We start from the raw sequence: 14,784 nt of genomic DNA on the forward strand, positions 1-14,784 counted from the left end.
TTCAGGTTTTTAGCCCAGTGCCTGGCAGCATAGTAAGCACTAAATAAATGTTTATTCATTCAATTATTTATTAAATATATAAATATGTACTATGTGCCAGACGTTCATTTTGGCCCTAGGGTTTTAATAAATATTAAATATTGTGCCTGAGCTAGATTTTATTTGACTTGGAATTTCCAGGCTAAAACAGTTGAGTTTTAATCTGTATGTAAATAGCCACATTATATATTCCATAATATGGAATGTTTTCAAGCAAAGAATAACATCTAATCATAGAATTTTAGAATTTGTGATCATATGGCCCTGGTTTTTCTGTGTAAAGAGCTCTAATGTGCCTGTAGTCAGCCTAGTGTTTGATACACTAAAGAGTTGGAAGGTCTCCTGGACTCCCATTTCATTGTTTTGATTTTTTTATAGTACACCATTAAAATGTGTGTCTGGGGAAGAATATTCTCATGGCAGTGTTCTAAATGGATTGAGGAGGGCAGAGATTAGGAAGAGGGAGGGAGGCCTTTTTTTTTTTTTTTTTAAAGTAGACTCCGCCCAACATGGAGCCCAATGCAGGGCCTGAACTAAAGACCCTGAGATCAAGATCCGAGCTAGCTGAGATCTAGAGCCGGACGCTTAACCAGCTGAGCCACCCAGGAGCCCTTTTTTTAATTGCAAGCTGGGGTGCTTGTAGTGGGAATAATGAAAAGGAAATGATGGAGATAAGAGCATTGGGGAAGAAGAATCAACAGATTTAGGTACTGAATAGGAGAGAGGAGAGGGAGGGAAAAGACTAGTGTAATGTGATATTGCTGCCAGTTAACACTTCCAGAGCACTGTGGTGATTCATGACTATCATGGTGTCTAGATCTTTATCACTGATGGAAGGTGTGATAAACATGACTAGAAGTATTAGAAGTACATATATGTTAACTCTCTCTAGGTGTATTACATAATGATAGGAACTATATAGACAAACACTAGCTGTTAGAGAACCTAGAATATCTAAAACATTTTGTGTCTGTAGAGATGAAGAAAGGAAAAATGGTCAGGTATAGCTGCATTAGACAGCACTAATCTTTTAAGTTACAAGTTTGTAGATTGTAATATTTCTAGTTGTCTCCAAGGGAATTTAATCATAGATATGTATCAAAGCATCTATAATTACAGTGTAAATGAGAACTGGTTTATCTCTGTTAGTCTGTGAGAAGAGAAACATGGAGTACTGGATGGACCTTATTGCTAGTTGAGGCAGTCTTCAGTCTTTATATCCTGTTTCTCGTCTTTCACTCACAAGATTGTTGACAGGTTGTAACATGCCTGATGATGTAGGTGATATCAGACTATGGATATAGCTCGATAAGGCAGGCGTTCTGGAGACTCTTTGGGCAGATAAGCTACAACTAATACTGACCAAATGACAGGGTTACTTTTGGTACAAAGGAGAGAGTGGAATTGAGAAGAACAAGAGTAGAAACTGAGAAACCAGTCAGGAGGCTATTAGCTAGATGAAAGTTGATGGTGGGAGTGGACTTGGAGAAAGGTGAACAGATTCAAAACAGCTTTAATCAAGTTCTTGTTGCTAAATCTGTAGATTTAGGTTACTTGATGTTAGGACAGTGATCATTCTGTCTTGAGATGTTCTGTTCCTTTGACTGCTGTAACACCAACTCTCCCAGCTGTCCTTCTATTTCTCTGAATATGCTGGGTCAGAATTTTTTGCAGCTTTTAATTTTTTTTTCTAATCCTTTAAATATTGATGTTCCTCAGGATTCTGTTCTAGGCTCTGTTCTCTTTCATTCTCACAGTCTTCCAGAATGATCTCATTCACTTTCGTAAGGTTATTAACCATCTGTGTGCTAATGATTGCCACATTTTTGTCTCCAGCCAAGATCAGTCTCCTAAGCTCCAGACCCTTATATTGAAATCATATTCAACACTTCCTCTTGGCTATTGCACAGGCACCTCAAACTGAAGGTAGAATTTTCTTTTCAAACTGCTCATTTTGTATTCCCCATCTCAATAAATAACATCACCATTTTCCTGATTCCTCAAGCTGTATACCAGCTATCATTTTTTCCCTTTTTTTCTTTGCAGTATAATTTATATACAATAAAGTGCAGAGAATTTAAGTATACAGTCTGATGAATTTTGGACAAATATACACACCCATGTTGTCATCATTCAATCATGATATAGAATATATTTCATTTATCTAGAAAGTTTCCTTATACCCCTTTGCCAATCATTCTTACACCCTCAATCCCACCCCTGGCTGAGTTAAACCCTTTTCTTATTGCCTCGTCATTACTAGCTTTTCCTGTTCTTGAACCTCTTATAAATGGAATCACATGATATACTCTTTTGGTTTCTGGCTTTTTTGTTCAACATACAGTTTTTGAAATTTATCCATGTTATTGTATAGATCAACAGTTTATTTTATTGCTGAGTGGTATTTCTGTGCATTTTCCTATTGATGAATGTTTGAGTTTCCACTTTTTGGCTGTTCTGAATAAAGCTGCTGGGGAGTATCCTTACAAAAGTCTTTTGTGGTCACATGCTTTTATTTCTTTTATTACACCTCAGAGTGGAACTACCTGCTCATATGATAGGTGTATATTTAATTTATTGGAAATTGCCAAACAGTTTTCCAATAGGTACACAATTTTATAGTCCCATTAGCAATGTTTGAAAGCTCCAGCTTTTCTATTCCTTGCCATCATTTGGTTATTGTCAGTTTTGTAAATTTGAGCAATTATAGTGGTTTGTACTGGAATATCATTTTGATTTTAATTTTTAAATCTATCACGAATAGTGAAACACCATTTCATGTTTATTGGCCATTCTTATATCCTTTGTGAAGTGTTTGTTCAAATATTTTGATAACTTTATTGGGTTTGTATTTTTATTGTTGATTTGTAGGAATTCTTTGTGTATTATAGATACAAGTCCTTTGTCAGATTATACACACACACACACACGACATTTTTTCCTACTCTGTCTTGATTTTTCATTTTTGCAATAATGCCTTTTAATAAGTAGAAGTTTCAAATTTTGCTAAAATATGTTACAGCAGCTTCTTATTTTATGGACAGTGCCTTTTGTTTCCTGTTTAGAGACTCTTTGCTTAACCCAGGGTCATGAGGTCATGAATATATTTTCCTACATGTTATTCTAAAAGCTGTGTTTTAGATTTTATATTTAGTTTTTGATCTATTTCAGTTTAACTTTTTGTGTATGATGTGAGGTAGAGATTAAGGTTCATTTTTCCCCATGTCAATATCCAGTTATTTCAGTGTCGTTTGCTGACAAAATTTTTTTTTCCCTAATCAGAAAATAAATTATTTTATATAATGGGTCTATTTTTGTAATCTGAATTCTGTTTCATTCATCTCTTTGTTTAGACTTCTGTAACTACTGCTTTATAAACCCTAGCTTTGTGATAAGTCATAAAATCTGGTAGTGTAAGCTCCAACTTTGTTTTTCTTCAACATTTTCTTGGCTAGGACTTTTATATTTCTATATCAACTTTAGAATCAGCTTGTCAATTAAAAAAAAAGACTGCAAGAGTTTGGCTGGGATTGTTTTGACTCTAAATACATTTAGGGGAGACTTGACTTCTTAACAACACTGAGTCTTCCAACCCATGTAATTGTTACATGTCTCCATTTGTTAGGGATTTTAAAATTTCTCTCAGCAATGTTTTATAGTTTTCAGTGCACAGGCCTTTCACATCTTTCATTAGAGTTACCTAGTTATTTGTTTATATGATATAAAAAAAGCATTAGGTTTTTATATATTAATCTGGAATCTTGCAATCTAGCTAAACTTATAGTTTAATTACAGATTTTTTGGATTTTTATGTGTGCAATAAAGCATCTATGAGTGACATTTTTGCTTCTTCCTTTCCTATATTTACGGTTTTTTAATTGCCTCATTGCAGTGGTTTGGACCTGGGTTACAGTGTTGAATTAGAGTGGTGAAAGTGGACACCTTTCCTTGCTCCTGATCTTAATATTAGATGTAGATTTTTTCATATAAGTCCCTCTTTTGTATTAGCTGTAGATTTTTAAAAAATAAATTCTTCACCAGAGGAAGCTCTCCTTTTTCCTTAGTTTGTCAAAGGTTTTTTTGTTTTGCTTTTAATCACTAACAGGTGTTGAATTTTATCAAATGCTTTTTTGGGGGGCATCTTTTGAGATAGCCATATTTTTCTTCATTATTTTGTCATTATTGATTTTCAAATGGTAAACTAACCTTGTACTCCTCAAATAAACCTATTTGAGCAAGATATGTATTACCCTTTTCATACATTGTTGGATTTGATTTGCTAACATTTTCTTAATGATTTTTGCATTTATATTCATGTGTGATACTTGTCTTTTCTTGTCATGTTTTTGTCATGTTTTTGGTGTGAGGATTATACTAGTCTTATAAAACAAATTGGAAAGTGTTCCCTCTTCTTTGAAAGATTTTGTTAAAACTAGTATAACACCAGTGAAGCTCTCTGAACCTAGAGTTTTCTACGTGAAAGTGGTTTTAATTACAAGTTTAGTTTCTTTAACGGATAATGGTGATTCAGATTTTCTAATTCATTTGTTTGTTTTGGAAACTTGGGATTTTTTAAGCAATTTGACTATGTCATCTAAGTTTTTAAATTTTTTGGCGTATTGCTCATAATTTCCCAGTAATTCCCTTTAAATGTCTATAAGATCTAGTGATGTCTTTGCTTGTGTTCCTGATGTTGATAATTTGTTTTGGGGCATTATTCTTTATTTCTCCTTCTCTATCACTTTTCACATCTACACCATCCTTCCTGTTCCCATTTTAATTTAGAATGATGCCAAACTTTTCCTAGGGAGGCTGTAATAACCACACTTCCTGCTTACAATCTTTCTTGTGTCCCATTTACCATCTTTTAGGAAGAAAGATCTTTCTCAAGTACAAGTGTAATTAAATCTTTTCTAGCTTAAAACTTTGATAATTTACTAATTCCTTCAGGAAAAAAAAATATATATATGCTCCTTCCTATGAAATATAAAGTCATCATTGATAAGGTATCTGTTTGTCTCAATAGGTACCTGTCTTTTCTTATATTTACTTCTCCCTTATTATCTCTGCCCGCAGGCCATAAGGAAGTATACTGCCTTTCTAGAAGTATACTGCCTTTCTAGGGATTCTTCACCTAAAAACAGAATGCAGCATTTCAGATGTGATATGATCAATACTAAGACAAAAATTGTCTCCTAACTTCTCCTTTACTGAGACAGTTGTTAATATTTGATTGGTATGGTCTCAATATTTATTATTTATTTGACATAATACCTTTTATTCAGTAGATTTTTATATTCACAGCACTATCTCACCCCAAAACATTATTTTAAAGCCCAGTTTCCATTTTCTGTTACCTCAAAGCATATTAAGTAATAGGGATGCATCTATTTGCTCCAATCAGAGTACCACCTATCAGACAGCTATTTGATCCCTCCTCCTCAAACCCATGATAATGAGTTTATTTCAGCTTGGCAGTGTTAGTGTTGGTATTTGACCTGCCATCAGATGACTAGATGATGTGTATTTCTTTGTAGTATCATTTCATAGTTTGCAAAATGAAGAAACATTCCTCTGAAACTGTCTAGCTGGTTTGGAAGTAAAGCAGTTGTTTCTTTTCTTGTCAGTCCTTCACCTCCTCACCCCCAGGGGAATCAGGATGCCCCACGTTATATTTAAAAGCCTAAACACATCAAACTTTTATTCTTCTGTTGCGTTTGAAAGGGGGACGTTATTAGCTCTGTCTTGATGTAGCAGGGGCTCTGAAAGTCTATTTGGATAACACTGAAGATTGGAGGAAATGTGACTCTGTCTGTGTGTTTTAAGCCCCTAAGGTAAGATCAGAAAGCGTCTGGGGCAGTGAGAGCCAAATAGTTGAAGTCATACATTAATTATGGTCATGAATCATTTTTATTTTTAAAGTCTTTACCATTTGACAAGGTTGTTTGCATAGTACCAGTGAGTTTCAGGCAGCATTTTCCCCCTTTTAAAGTAACAGGCTATTTTGTTGATTTCTGCTCTGAGTTGATAATGCCTATTATTATTATTAGAATTCTGATAACTTTTTCAGTAAAAATTTCATGTTTCCTTACTTAAGTGAGTGGTCTTTATTTGATTTTTGTTTTGAATATAGTATTTTAAAGTTATAAATATAGAAAACTATCACCATAATTATTGAGTAATTTTTAAAAATTGAGGTAAAATTTACATACAGTGAAATGCATAGATCTTAACTTTAAATTCTGCATATAACTATGTAGCCATACCCCAATAAAGATATATAGGACATTTCCATCACCTCAGGGAGTTCCCTTTGTTCCCCCTGTTTTCTGCCAGTCAGTCCCACCCCACATAGACAACTAGCAACTCTTGATTTCTGTTCCCATGGATTGCTTTTACCTGTTCTTGAACTATGCATAAATGGAATCATACAGTATACTTTTTGTTTCTGGCTTTTTTCACTCAACATAATGTTTTCGAGATTCATTCATATTGTTGTGTGATTCAATGTGTCTTCCTTTGTATTGATGAGTAGAATTTCATGATTATACCTCAGTTTATTAATTCTCCTGTTTGATAGACATTTGTGTTGTTTCTATGAACATTCTTCTACAGATCTTCTTGTGGACATATGTTTTTATATTTCTTGAGTAAATGCTTAGGAGTAGAAATACTGGGTCATAGGTTAGGTGGATGTTTAACTTTATAAAAACTGTTTTCCAAATGATAGTACTCTTTTACACTTTTACCAGTAATGTGTACAAGTTCCAGTTGTTCCACATCCTTGCAGTATTAGGTGTTGTCATTTTAATTTTAGCTATTCTAGCAGGTGTGACATGGTATCTCCTTATGATTTTAATTTGCATTTTCATGATGACCAAGATGTCGAGTACCTTTTGTTATACTTATTGGCCACTCTTATGTCACCTTTGTGAAGAATTGTACTTTTTTGCCCATTTTTAATTGGGTGGTCTTTTTGTTACTGATTTATAAGAGTTCTTTATATACTCCAGACGCAGTCCTTTGTCAGATTGATGTTTTGCAAGTATTTTCTCCCAGTCTGTGAATTGCTTATCATTTTCTTAATGGCATCTTTAGATGAACGGACATTTTTTATTTTTGTGAGGTCCAATTTATCTATTTTTAATTTTATGGTTAGTGCTTTTCATGCCTTCTCTATGAAATCTTTACCTCCCCTGAGGTTTCAAGAGATTCTGTTTCTTCTACAAGTTTTATGATTTTAGGGTTTATGTTTACTGTGCTGTCCTTGAATTAATCTCATGTGCTGTGAGGTAGGGAATGAAATTAATTTTTCTTGCCTACATTTATCCAATGTTCCAGTACCATTTGTTTAGAAAGCTTTCTTTTCTCCATTAATTTACCTAGGTTCCTTTGTCCAAAATCAATTGACCATATATGTGTAGCTCTATTTATATAATCTTTACTCTGTTCCATTGATCTATGTTTTGGTAGTTATGCTAGTACCATATTGTTTTGATTATGTAGTTTTATAAAAAAAAAAAGTTTATCTTGGTTTCTCTCTTCTGGATTCTTTGTTTTTCTGTATAAATTACAGTATCAGCTTCTTAATTTCTTTCAAAAAAATGAAAGCCTTTTGAGATTGGAATTGTGATTGTGGGACAATGACCCCATATATAGAAATATAACAAATTTCTGTACATTGACCTTGTATCCTGTGACCTTATTAGTTTTAGTAGTTGTTTTGTAGATTACTAATGAAATTCATTTTCGGGGCGCCTGGGTAGCTCAGTGGTTAAGCGTCTACCTTCGGCTCAGGTTATCATCCCAGGGTCCTGGGATCGAGTCCCGCATTGGGCTCCCTGCTCGGCGGGGAGCCTGCTTCTCCGTCTCCTGCTCCCCCTGCTTGTGTTCCTTCTCTTGCTGTCTCTCTTTGTCTGTCAAATAAATAAATAAAAATCTTTAAAAAAATATTTTAAAAAATTCATTTTCATTATATGAAAATCATGACATCTAAAAATAAAGACAATTTGTGTGTATGTATAAGAAATATATAATCTATATTTGAAGACCAAGAGACTAAGAAAAACACAAACCCATAATGAAAGCAAAAAAGAAAAATAGTTCTTAATTTTTTCAGTGTTCCTTGTTTCAAAGTGGCTGTTGCTGCTGTAACTGGGATTATTGTTAATTCTTTTTTTCTTTGTGTATCGCCATAACTAATATTCAGCCTTGTTATCAGTGATGTTCTCCTGGTGACTTTAGCACTCCACTTAATTTCTCTGGGCCTCAGTTTTCACCTTTCTAACATGATAGGATTCAACCAGATTCTTTTCTATAAAAAAAAAAAATTATCTATTTGAGAGAGAGACCATTGGGGGAGGGGCAGAGGGAGAGAATCTTCAAGCAGACTCCCTTCTGAGTGTGGAGCCTGACTGCGGGCTTGATCCCTTGACCCATGAGATCATGACCTGAGCTGAAACCAAGAGCCAGGTGCTTAACCAAGTGAGCCACCCAGGAGCCTCTCAGATTATTTTTCTAAGGTGTCTTCCAGACTCCTGTGAGTTCACCATTTTAACTCTCAATATATCAGAGGTGGGCAGGCAGGCAGGCATAGAAAGGGTGTTTTTAGGATCCATAGTAATCCCTGTTTATTTCATTATAAATATGCTAGGGAATTATGAAATGATCAGTTTGAGTTGATTACTAGTTCTGCATATCCTGGAAGGTTTGTCCTCATTTTGTTCCATTTATATTTGTTGCTCTGTGTTAAGAGTTTATAGTTAACTCACTTAAATTTTTCTGCAACTTTTATTTCTAGGCTTCATAGAGCCCAGTGTGCAATTAAACAGACTCAGGTAACTGTTCAGAAAATTGGAAAGGAAATTGAAGAAAAGCTAAGGCTCACATCTACAAGCAATGAACTGGTAGGTTTTTAAATATATTTACTTGTTTAGACTCCTTGATTTCTAAATGTGATTATCATATTCTTCTTATATTAATTTTTTTTCAAAAAGCTTTAGGTAGTTATTTTTTCTCTTAATGTTTTGCTGAGACTTATGTTGGCATTTAAATGTTGGAAAACACTTTCCTATTTCCTAATAATCTAACATGCAAAGTGCCTGCCTTTTGCTGCTAGATGAAACTTTAGATTACATACAGTTACTTAGAAAATAATTAAAAGTTATTTTATTAATGTCTTACCAATGTGAACTCTAGACATGAACTATATATTGAATAAGAAATAGCTGCCAGAAGGAAAAAAAATTTGGGTCTAATCTCATTTTAAAACATGAATTTAGAGCTACCCTACAACCCTGCAATTGCACTACTGGATATTCACCCCAAAGATACAAATGTAGTGATCCAAAGGGGCACATGCGCCCCAATGTTTATAGCAGCAATGTCCACAATAGTCAAACTATGGAAAGAGCCTAGATGTCCATCAACAGGTGAATGGATAAAGAAGATGTGGTATATATATACAATGGAATATTATGCAGCCATCAAAAAAAAAATGAAATCTTGCCATTTGCAATGACGTGGATGGAACTAGAGGGTATTATGCCAAGTGAAATAAGTCAATCAGAGAAAGACAAGTATCATATGATCTCACTGATATGAGGAATTTGAGAAAAAAGATAGAGGATCATAGGGGAAGGGAGGGAAAAATGAAACAAGACGAAACTGGAGAGGGGGACAAACCGTAAGAGACTTTTAATCTCAGGAAACAAACTGAGGGTTGTGGGAGTGGAGGGGGGTGGGGGGGATGGGGTGACTGGGTGATGGACATTGGGTAGGGTAGGTACTATGGTGAGCACTGTGAATTGTGTAAGACTGATGAATCACAGACCTGTACCCCTGAAACAAATAATGTATTATATGTTATAAAAAAAAGAAATAAAAGATGAATTTAAAATTATTGGAGTGAACTTAATAGGTTGGTTTATGGACAGTGTTCTCTTTTGGGAAAGATTCCTTCAATGAGGCATTTCCAAAGAAATAGAAATTCCAACCCAAATGGACAGATTTAAGGTATTAGTATAATTTGGGGTTGCTTTATACTCTTTCTAGTGGAGAAAAAAAATATTAATTTTGGAATAAAGATTCTGCCTTTTTAAGCAGAATAGTAGGCATAACAAATAAATTGAACTTTTTTCAAAATGAAGCCACATGGCTTTTGATGAAATTTTTGTTATGGATTACGATAGTTAAAATATAATTGAAATCCTCAAATTAAGTCCTAACTGAAAAACTTTAAGTATTTATTTGTACAAACTCATTCTCATACATAGGCAGTATCTTCCAGTTGTCATTTATAGCACTATCAACTTAGGAGAAGACCTTTTTACCTCCAAACAAACATTTTGTATTATCCTGAAGATTTGCCCAAGATAGTAATTTAATAGATGAACTATGGAAACACAGTGCAGTTAACCACCAACACAGACTTCTTTCTCATGGAATTTGAAGTGAATGGATGATGGTGTATTTAAACTATATAAAATTGCTGATTTTGACCCATAAATGGTAGTTTCATATAATTCAACCTGATGTATAAAGTGGCTAGTGCTGTACCTGACACAGAGCGGGCATACAAAATATGGTAGCTACAATAACTGTAGTAGTAATGCTTATCCATATGACTTTTCTTGCCTATGGAAAATCTTCTGTTTTGGAGAAGCTGTTAAACCACCTCTTGTTTTAACTCAGCCTCAGTAAAGGAAGAAAACCCAGACCACAAATATATTGGAAAAGGAGAAAAAGCAGCTAATTTTAAGCCTTTCTGTAGTGTACAGAAATGCCACATTTTTAGAACCTTTGTCCGAGGAGAAATTGCTAGGGTTTTTTATTTTCATCTCCCAAGGCAAGACTGGGAAATTACTTATTTCATTAAATGACAGCATATGTTTTGTCTCAGTATGGAAAAATGTATATGTTTAATCCTATTTTTCTAAAATATAAGTGGTGACACACAGAGCAAGGTGATAGAATGTGTGAGTTTAAAGAGGTCAGGTTCAGAGGTTCACTGTGTGTTTTTACGCTGCCTGGTCAACATAGAAAAGAATCGTTGATTTTTGAACTGAAAGTGAACCTAGACATCATCTAGTTCCCATATAACTTCACTAAAATCAACCCTCTTCAGTATAGTCTGTCCCCTTCCCTGTTATATTTTTCTCCGTAGTATTTATTACCCTTTAACATGCCAGATATTTTACATATTTTATTTGTCTGTCTCTCTAAACTCTGTCTGTGTTTCTTCACTACTGTATTCACTAGTGTCTGGAAAGTGCTTAACACATAGTAGGTCCTCAATAAATATTGAGTTTAGAAATGAATCTAGCATGTTAAATAACAAAATTCAACCATGTAAATTTGAATATCTACTTGGCTTTTTCAAATGATTCGTGAATCAATGGGGCGACACTTCTTCTAGCAAGTAGAGAGGAGCTCCAAAGAGTCCTACAAAATGCAAGGTTTTTATAGAAGGAGGGTAGCGGCAAGAAAGTTATTAACAAAAGAAAAGGATCGGTTCAGCCAAGGCCGCTTTCTAGGGATAAAAGCAAGGTGTCTTATCATGTGGATTGCCTCATCTTTTTTGTGGGTTAGAGAGTGCCGAAGGGGCAAACTTATTGGCACAGTTTGAAAAAATTCTTGGCTGGCCAGATAAGACTACATTTCTAGAGGAGGTTAGTTTGGGAACTTGGTCTAAGTGACACCATTTTAAGCCTGTATTTTGTCTTTTTATTTATTTATTTTTTAAACAAGCATAAAAACAAGGATTAAACTCTTAAAAAAGGATGGAGAATGAGGCCTGAAGAAAGGAAGCAACTTTCCCATCATCATTGGACAAGTAGAGACAAATTTTGGTTTACTTGTCTTCTTTCAGGGAATAATGCCATTTACTTGTTAATTTTCTACTTTAAGACTTACCTGTAGCAAATTAGAAACCTTTACTCTTACCTTTTTTCCTCATTCCCTTTCTAAGTTGGCCCAAGGTCATTATACTTCAAGCATTTTCAATTTTTAAGAATTGACTTTAATTTTAGCCTATGTATAGGGGCACGTGGGTTGGTCAGTCAGTTAAGCATCTGCCTTTGGCTCACGTTGTGGTCCCAGGGTCCTGGGACTGAGCCCTACATCAGGCTCCCTGCTCAGTGGGGAACCTGCTTCTCCTTCTCCCTCTGCCTCTCCCCCTGGCTTGTGCTCTCTCTTGCTCACTCTCTCTCTCTCTCAAATAAGTAAATAAATAAGTAAATACAATAATTTTAGCCTATGTATAATCAGTCAGAAGGCATACTTGATGCTGAAAGAAATCAGAATACTTTGTAAGACCAACTGTAACTACCTCTGTTATTAGCAATTGAGTTCATACTTGATGGCTTTTAAAGATTTTGCATCTTCTCACACTACATCAATAGCTAATATATCTTTTTGACATTTAACTATGTTTCTTATGAAATTTCTGCTGTTGTCATCTTGAATTTTTGCTTACATGTTTTGGATTTTGTCAGGTGCCTTTCCTATATCTGTTGATAATTGTATTTTTTTCCATATTCTTGTATTATGATGGTAAAATACATTGATTAATTTTTGAATGTTAATCCAACATTGCATTTTTGGAGAAAGCCCCTCTTGTTCATGAGGAATTATTCAGATTCAATTTGCTAAAATGTCTAAAGGATTTTTTTAAAAGATTTTATTTTAAAAAATTTTTAAAGTTTTTTAAAAAGTAAATAAATAATAAATAAAAATGCATAAATAATAAATAAAATATAAAATAAGTAAAAAGATTTTTATTTATTTGAGAGAGAGAGTGAGCCAGAGAGAGAGAGAGAGTGAGAGAGAGCAAGCATGAGCAGGGGAAAAGTAGAGGGAGAGGGAGAAGCAGACTCCCCGCTGAGCAGGGAGCCTGATGCTCTGGGACTCCAGGATCATGACCTGAGCCAAAGGCAGACGCTTAACCGGCTGAGCCACCCTGGTGCCCCCGTTTAAAGTATTTTTGCATCTATATTCATGGGGGATATTGGTCTGTAGTTTTGTTTTCTTATAATCTGTTTGTCTGGTTTTGTTGTCAGGGTGATGTTGGCCATAACTAGTGATTTGGGAAGTGTTTTTTCTTCTGTTTCCTAGAAGAATATGTGTAGAATTGTGTGTAGAATTGGAATTATTTCTTAAATGTTTGGTAGAATTTGCCAGTGAAGCCATCTGGACCTGGAATTTTCTTTGTGGGTTTTGAACTAGGAATTCAGTTCTTGAATAGTTGTGGGTTATTGAAGTTATCTGCTTGTTTGTTCATTTCATTTAAGAGGTTAGTCTTTAATTTTAGCTATTCTCGTGGGTGTGTAGTGTTTTCTTATTTTAGTTTATAATTGCATTTTGATGATAAACATTTTTCATATCTTTATTGGTCACTTGTGTATTCTTTAAGAGGTGTAAGTTTGAGTACTTTTGACCATTAAAAAAAATAAACTGTTTAGATTTACAGAACACTTGCAAAGATAGTTCAGAGAGTTTCCATTTGACTTTAATCTGGTTTCCCTTAATACAAACATCTTCTATAACCATGTTACATTTGACATGGTACATTATCAAACCAAGAAGTTAACATTGATATATTACTATTAACTGGGGGCTTTATTCAGGGTTCACCAGTGTTTCCACTAATGTCTTTCTTTTAAATAAATAAACTTTATTTTACAACAGTAGTAGATTTATAGAATTATTACAGAGATGGTACAAAGAGTATACCTTATAGCCAATTTCTCCTGTTATTAACATTTACCTTAATGTTACAATTAATGAACCTGTACTGATAAATCATCATTCACTAAAATCCATGCTTTCTTCAGATTTCCTTAATTCTCACCTAAAGTTCTTTTCTGTTCCAGAATCCCATGCAGGAAACCATATTACATTTAGTAGTCATGCTTCCTTAGACTCTTCTTGGATGTGAAAATTTCTCAGGCTTTCATTGTTTTTAATGACTTTGACAATTTTGAGGATTACTAGTCAGATATTTTATAGAATATCCCCTGATTGGGATTTGTCTGATGTTTTGCCGTGATTAGCCTAGATTCTGATATCCTTTTTTTTTTGTTCCAGTATCCAGCCCAGGATACCACATTGAATTTAGTCATGCCTTCCTAGGCTTCTCTGATCTATGACAGTTTCTCATTCCTTCCTATATTTAACTAATCAGTGTTGATATTTACCTGAATCACTACTTGGTTAAGGTAGTATCCCCCAAGTTTATCCACTATACTCCTTTGGAGTATCCTTTCCATGCTGAATTTTTTGAAAGCAAGATACTAAGTCCAGCCTTCACTCCAGTGGAGGGGACTTGCTTCCACCTCCTAGAGGGGAGACTGCTTATTTATGTATGTTATTTTGAATTCTTTGTGAGGAAGATTTGCCCCCCCCCATTTATTTATTCATTCAGTCATTTACTTATTAGTATGAACTTGAATATATTTATTTTATACTTTAGGTTATAATTGAATACCATGTCATTTATATTCTTGCTCAACTTATGGCATCGATAGCTCTTTCAGGTTTCCTCCTGTGTCCTTTTGACATGCCTCTCTTTTTTGTTTGTTTTTTAAAGCACTTCCTTCATTTCTGGCACTATATGATCCACGCTTATCTTGTATTTCCCCTGTCTCATCCCTGAATGAGCCCTTTCCCCAAGAAGTCCTGTTCCTTTCATTGGGTAATGGTATTTAGAAACAAGAGCTGGGCACTGGGTGTGCTTATGGCTACTGG

General features: G+C 34.6%; 1 long non-coding RNA gene across 1 annotated transcript in view; it reads left to right on the forward strand.

Moving 5' to 3' along the window:
- Positions 1-14,784, forward strand: part of LOC145716219 (uncharacterized) — a 65,137-nt gene that overhangs the window by 34,525 nt on the left and 15,828 nt on the right. Inside the window, exon 2 of the long non-coding RNA XR_014138748.1 lies at positions 8,840-8,945. This is a non-coding gene — a long non-coding RNA (uncharacterized LOC145716219). The remainder of the gene's footprint in view (positions 1-8,839; positions 8,946-14,784) is intronic.

This window comes from Leptonychotes weddellii, chromosome 11 (assembly GCF_054177405.1).
Source record: "Leptonychotes weddellii isolate Sample4059 chromosome 11, ASM5417740v2, whole genome shotgun sequence".
NCBI lineage: Eukaryota > Metazoa > Chordata > Mammalia > Carnivora > Phocidae > Leptonychotes > Leptonychotes weddellii.